We start from the raw sequence: 7,820 nt of genomic DNA, 5'->3' as shown, positions 1-7,820 counted from the left end.
CAACAATTAGCAGTCCTAAGTTTATTACAAGCTCAGCATTAATACTTCAATAACATAATACAATTATATGTATTTGTGCAGCCCTCGGGCCAGCTAAGCACAAAGCCTACAAGCACCCACTGCTATATTTTAGCACATTCAATATAACACTCTCTTAATACTAAAACATAGTTTCAACACCTCGTAGCAATGCAACCAATACATGCAAAGTACAATAATTTCATTTATATGCTTACCTCCTATTACAAGGGAGAGTAGCGTGAACAAAAGAGAAGGACTGTCTTGTGAAGATCTGCAAAGGATGGACCACGTTGCTCTGCCAAGCTGAGTCTTGATTGTGGTACCTCATTGTGAGAGATCTAGGTTTTTATAAGATTCTCTCTCCATTGGAATACATGGGAAGACTTAATCAAATCCAATCATTAATTGGCTTTTGACAGTTCTTATCTTTTTTGGCAGCTAACTAACTTTTCACAATTAATTGGAGTCATATGCCATCAACACGTGTCTAAAACATTTGACCATGATCTCATCCACTCATCTCTCGACCCCCTCCTCTATCTAAAAAGTTAGGTGAAGCAGAGTTCACAAAGTCCTTGCTACCTTTCTACTTTTTATATGTGTATTAGAAAATAATTTTGTTTGAATATATGAGTGCTGTGTGAATATATACAACACCAACAGTCTTGATTATACTGATTATATGTACCTGGCTTCTAAAAATATATTCCCTCATATCATTTCATTTTTCAAATTGGTTTCCTTCTCTCCTTACAGGTGTGTGTTTAGCAGGTATTATAGGGAACTTCCATCCTATGTCTGTTTAGTATAGAGTTTCTCCCCGTGGAAAATCTAATTATTTTTACTCGAGTTGTAAGGCTGTAGTGTCTTTCTCCTGCAGCACTAAACACTTGTGTTTTTTGGGGGCTTGAATACAGTACATTTACTGACAGTTAACAAGAGCCCATTAGGTGGGAATTGGAAGGTCAGGGGAGTACTGTACCAGCGAATCAGGAGTGTGTATTGGTTGCTATGGGGCGGGACAAGAAGAGGAGAGAGAACAGTAGTTGAGTGTGATGAAGTTGCTTTTCTTAACGAAAAATATTACCTCTTGATTTCTGTTAAAACTCAAATATATCCTACTCGGTTATTTTTTCTCACTGTAATTTACCTGCTTGTTTTTAGTTTCTCTGTAAGAGAAACCGAAACCAAATCTTCTCATAGATAGTAAGCACGTATATATATATACAGTATATATATATATATATATATATATATATATATATATATATATATATATATATATATATATATATATAATTGTACAGGACTGAGTAAATTGAATAAAAAAACAAAACAACTAAACCCCCTACAAGAAGATATCTTCAGCCAGCTTTCGGATAGCACTTAGAGTGACCAGCAAAGCTCTAAGTTCCTCTGAGTTTAAGTTTTCACCATCCAAGCTAACAACGAGGTAAACAGACAGCCCTTGTTTTATCCCCTGCTGTGTTGGCACTGAACTCTGCTGGGAAAAAGGGGACGTGAAGGACTGCTATGCTGTAAGTAGTTCATCTTGGGTTGTCTGTTTTTGCGCTTTGCAGATTCTCGAATAAGAACGGAAACTTCCTGAACAAAGTTTAATATGTCTGCCACAAGACGTACTTCCCGGCCCACCTCTTGCAGAACAAGATCCAGTGAATGGTTACTATAGTGAACAAACAGTGAATCAAGGCATATTTCTTTAAGTTGAGCTTGCACACCCCAGAACCGGCCAGACATGTTGCTTGCACCATCAAAACAATAACCCTGCAGATGCCCGAGAGGCAGATTCAATCGAAAAAAAAAAAACTTTGATACACAAAAATAAAATTTCTGCTGTAGTGTCAGGTGCATTGTAAAATCCCAGAAAATGACTTTGCATGTCAAGGCTTTTATCCGTAATCTGTAGGTTACATGAAAACTGCTCACATGTACTTTTATCGGTAGTTTCATCTGCAGTCAGTCCGAAGAATGGACTTTCTAGGGATTTCCCGCTGAACTGCATGAGCAAAAATTTCAATAATCTCATTCTGGATAGAGTCCGACATCCAGTTGTCCCATCTGTGTAGCCATTCTCTAGCACTGGGTTCAGTGTGTGTTCATTCTAGCATTAGCTGCCGAGTACTCCATCGCGATTATAGTGGCTTCTAAAAGCAAATCCCTGATGACCAAGGACCTAAATGGACCCAAACAACGTTTGTAACACAGTTCTTGCAGTGTTTTGTTCTTTGGCAACAAGCTCTGACAGAAGAGCATTAATGGGTGTACAACCCAGCCCAGTGATCTTTTGTCCGGCTCCTGTGTGAAAGTGTTATCTTTCATGCTCCCTAAACTTTTCGGATGCCTTACGCCAGTTTGAAAAGCCGTCCGTAACAAAACTAAATTTGTGCCTTACACTGTCACTGATAAGTCTTTCCTCAGTTGCTTCTAAACAGGTAAAGCAAAGAACACGATCGCTTGCCTTTACATAGTGTAGCCATGGCCAATTTTCAAATCAACCAGACTTACATGTCGGGTAACACTTTCTGTCCCGAAGCGCCTTGCTGGAAAGTTGTAGTCCGTTGGCTGAAGAGGTTGATCCAGCGGCTCGTGTGTGGCTGCGGTGTCTGGTTGAGGCAAGCTGCTGGCGGGAGCCTCCTTCACAGGAATTGTCGGACTTCCGTTGTATGAATTGCTGCTCAAACCAGCACCCCCAGTTAGTGGAATTTGTGAGGAGCTGATTTTAGTTGGTGCTTCTGCTGAGGATTTTACAAAAAAGTCGGATATTCTTTTTTGTGACATTTTTGAACAGCTACATGCGGTGTACACTCCACAAACTTACACTTCCAGGTTCAACTGCAATATGACTCTCGCGAGATTACAACCGTACTATAATGTCCAGCCCCTAATGTGACAGACAGCATTGACTGGTCTATTACCGCTGGTCTATGTGTGTTCAAAACCAATATGAAAAAGTGTGAGTCTCGCTCATACCACGCGGGTGCTGCAGAGCTCTGTGATTCTCAGTAATCGCCAAAGTAGCATAATGCCAGCTTCATTCTGACAGCACCAGCGAACATTTCAAATCATATGCTAAAGAGCAGAGTGTGCCCCACAATGCTACACTGATCACCTGTTACCACCAGAACCAATCATGGCATGGAGGAGCAATGAGGAGCAACCAGTTCTGAGTCTCACACTTATAAGTAAGCATTTCCTGAAGACATTTTTTTTGTCGCCACCATCATGCTGAGAATAGCCATCATCTTTCTTCTTTTCTTTCTCTCTTGAAGAATCTTCCAGATAATGATTTGCCTTCTGGTATCACTTGAATCTGTATCTAACTAGCTAGCTAGAACATGGAATGCTATGTGATACAGTGGGTAAATGTTTTCATTGGTACAATTGCACAATATCGATAATAAATGTAAACAAACACATGCATTCACTTCCTGGTTTTGTCATTACTTACTACGATGCATTGTGGGAGATTGCTTTGTAATAAGTGCAGCGCACTTCAGTTCGCCAGTATGAAATCAATTGGTTCATGGAATATAATGAAGTGCGGCTGTAACGCATACTTTATTTCAATTCATTTCGGCGCGTCACTGACTGGGAAGGAGGAATGAAATGGCTGTACTTTCGTTACTACAGACCGAACGATTTATCTAATATGGAATTAAGTTCTCTGTGGATCCATATCAACGATGACCACAATATATGTACAATAAAGATTTATAACACCAGCCTCGATAGTATTTTTCCTTCCTTAACATAGGATGTTGGATATATTTTACTTTTTACATTTTACATTCCCCTACATTTACCAAAATGAGTCAGCCCATCCACATACCCAGCTGTAATACCTCAAAAAGAACACTAGAGATCACTATGCTTATACCATAAATAGGGTCCTACCAAATTCATGATACATTTTCATAAATTTCACGGTCATAATATTTTAAAAATCTTAAATTTTACGGTGGTGTAACAAAGTATGAACATGTAGTTAAAAACAGCAAAATATAAACATTTAAACCCCTGAACAAAAACATGTGACTAACAAAGTAGAAACGCTAAAAGAAAATGAAACTGAAATCCAGAGGATCGCTCTGTGATTGTTGCGTTTCTGTTGTTATTATTTTAAAAAAGAATGTTCTGGGTTTAAATGTCATTGCATGCAACAGTAACTCAAAAACTATTCTGAAATGCTGTTTTTCTTCATTCCCTGTCTCTGCAGTGTAAATAAATACCTGTCCGTATGTAGACACAGCTCTCTCTGCATCCACAGAGTTTGTTAGAATTGACAGACAGTGCTGTCACGTTTTAGGTTTTCACATACTCTTTTTATTGTATTATTTGCACTGTACACACTCTTAACTCATGGGAGACGTTAGGAGGACAGAGATGTTTAAAACTCCTAGTGGTTTATGTTCGAGCACTGGATGAGCGGTGTGTCCATGGAACCTTTGTTTAATCAAGAAAATCACTCAGACTCATTTATTTGAAGTTTTACGAATCAGAGCAACATCAGCACTCCTTCGGTTTATTAAAAATGCTTTTAATATTGGATTAGTAGTTTGCGCATACCACCAAAACCCAGAAACATGTAACAACAATTAGCAGTCCTAAGTTTATTACAAGCTCAGCATTAATACTTCAATAACATAATACAATTATATGTATATGTGCAGCCCTCGGGCCAGCTAAGCACAAAGCCTACAAGCACCCACTGCTATATTTTAGCACATTCAATATAACACTCTCTTAATACTAAAACATAGTTTCAACACCTCGTAGCAATGCAACCAATACATGCAAAGTACAATAATTTCATTTATATGCTTACCTCCTATTACAAGGGAGAGTAGCGTGAACAAAAGAGAAGGACTGTCTTGTGAACATCTGCAAAGGATGGACCACGTTGCTCTGCCAAGCTGAGTCTTGATTGTGGTACCTCATTGTGAGAGATCTAGGTTTTTATAAGATTCTCTCTCCATTGGAATACATGGGAAGACTTAATCAAATCCAATCATTAATTGGCTTTTGACAGTTCTTATCTTTTTTGGCAGCTAACTAACTTTTCACAATTAATTGGAGTCATATGCCATCAACACGTGTCTAAAACATTTGACCATGATCTCATCCACTCATCTCTCGACCCCCTCCTCTATCTAAAAAGTTAGGTGAAGCAGAGTTCACAAAGTCCTTGCTACCTTTCTACTTTTTATATGTGTATTATAAAATAATTTTGTTTGAATATATGAGTGTTGTGTAAATATATACAACACCAACAGTCTTGATTATACTGATTATATGTACCTGGCCTCTAAAAATATATTCCCTCATATAATTTCATTTTTCAAATTGGTTTCCTTCTCTCCTTACAGGTGTGTGTTTAGCAGGTATTATAGGGAACTTCCATCCTATGTCTGTTTAGTATAGAGTTTCTCCCCGTGGAAAATCTAATTATTTTTACTCGAGTTGTAAGGCTGTAGTGTCTTTCTCCTGCAGCACTAAACACTTGTGTTTTTTGGGGGCTTGAATACAGTACATTTACTGACAGTTAACAAGAGCCTATTAGGTGGGAATTGGAAGGTCAGGGGAGTACTGTACCAGCGAATCAGGAGTGTGTATTGGTTACTATGGGGCGGGACAAGAAGAGGAGAGAGAACAGTAGTTGAGTGTGATGAAGTTGTTTTTCTTAACGAAAAATATTACCTCTTGATTTCTGTTAAAACTCAAATATATCCTACTCGGTTATTTTTTTCTGACTGTAATTTACCTGCTTGTTTTTAGTTTCTCTGTAAGAGAAACCGAAACCAAATCTTCTCATAGATAGTAAGCACGTATATATATATATATATATATATATATATATATATATATATATATATATATAGTAACAAACTGGAGGGGTACCCTGCGGGATACTCCTTTCCACGGCTTCCACCGACGAGCACAGACACGTAGAGATTGCAGGCAAGTAACTTTTATTTACAATATTCAAACACAAGAGACTCTTTAAATCACTGAATGCCCTGTACGGGACACTAACTGTCTCACTTCTTCGCCCCTCTCTATCTAGTATAGAATACCAAGTCCTACAGGTCGGAGCCTGTAGAAGTCCGCTCCCGAGGAAGGGTCCGCGTAGACTCTCCCTGTGGTATGAGCTTTGTAATCCACGTAGTCCAACCGCTACCTCTGCTGGGGTAATCCTGCAACACGGGTAAGTATCCACAGACTCCTCGCTCGCTGCAGTCTCTCTGACACAGAGGTAAGGACCGCACCGATTCCCTCTGCTGGAGTCTCGCTGCAGCACAGGCAAGGACAGCGCCGACTCCCTCTGCTGGAGCCTCGCTGCAACACAGGAACAGGTAAGGACAGCGCCGACTCCCTCTGCTGGAGTCTCGCTGCAACACAGGTAACCGGTAAGGACAGCGCCGGCTCCCTCTGCTGGAGTCTCGCTGCAACACAGGTAACAGACAAGTACCGCGCCGACTCCCTCTGCTGGAGTCTCGCTGCAACCCAGGAAACAGGTAAGTACAGCGCCGACTCCCTCTGCTGGAGTCACGCTGCAACACAGGTAACAGGTAAGTACAGCGCCGACTCCCTCTGCTGGAATCTCGCTGTAACACAGGTAACAAACACCGGGAAGACTCTTGGCTGGAGTATGTAATGGGGCCCTGAATAAGAGCTCCTGGATGAACACTCCTGTGTCCCACCTCCCGAGCAAGACGTGCCCAACGGCGTTGATGACTATATCCAGACTGTGGGGAAGAACCCCGGCAGCCAGTGTCCTGGGAGGTTCCAGAGCACCCCTGTGTAAAACGTGCTTATTTCCTGTTACAATAAACTGTGTCCTGCAAACCAAACTGTTGTTTCAGTCCGCTTTCTTTTCCTTTTATTTCTACCCGCTGCTCCTGCAGCGCGTACTCTTACAATCCCTTTCCAGGTCCCGGATACTTCACACAGACACACAGACGGCCGCTGTGACGGTTCTCAACCGACACGGAAGCTGCGGAACTGCTTTACCTAACACCGAGGAGCGGCGTTCATCCAAACGTTTAAATAAAACAAATTATCCTAGTAAAACAAAAGGCTACCTCACCAAGAGGAAAAACGCTCACAATTTACACAAAAACAAAACTCTTGTTCACAAAACAAAACCCGTTCGCTTTACCTTGCGAAGTTTTACCACACTCTCTACTCTCTGGGTATTTCCTGCAGGACAATCCGGCGGTGCTCCCCACGATCACCCCCGTCCTGTCCTACCCTACTTCCTTATATACCCCAGGAACCCCGCCCTACCAATTAGTGCTCCGGTTCCTGGGTGCTGTTTGCTTCATTTTCTATAGTAGCGCCGCCATTCCTTAAAGGCGACGTTACTTCTTTCTTACAATATATATATATATATATATATATATATATATATATATATATATATATATATATATAATTGTACAGGACTGAGTAAATTGAATAAAAAAACAAAACAACTAAACCCCCTACAAGAAGATATCTTCAGCCAGCTTTCGGATAGCACTTAGAGTGACCAGCAAAGCTCTAAGTTCCTCTGAGTTTAAGTTTTCACCATCCAAGCTAACAACGAGATAAACAGACAGCCCTTGTTTTATCCCCTGCTGTGTTGGCACTGAACTCTGCTGGGAAAAAGGGGACGTGAAGGACTGCTGTGCTGTAAGTAGTTCATCTTGGGTTGTCTGTCGGGACTGTACTATCAAATAACATGTGCTTACTAAGGTGGGTGTACATTAGTTTGTATTACATGCCGGATTGAGGTT

Source organism: Acipenser ruthenus, chromosome 5 (assembly GCF_902713425.1).
Source record: "Acipenser ruthenus chromosome 5, fAciRut3.2 maternal haplotype, whole genome shotgun sequence".
Taxonomy (NCBI): Eukaryota; Metazoa; Chordata; class Actinopteri; order Acipenseriformes; family Acipenseridae; genus Acipenser; species Acipenser ruthenus.
The sequence above is the reverse complement of the archived record's forward strand: the minus strand, read 5'-3'. Positions refer to the sequence as shown.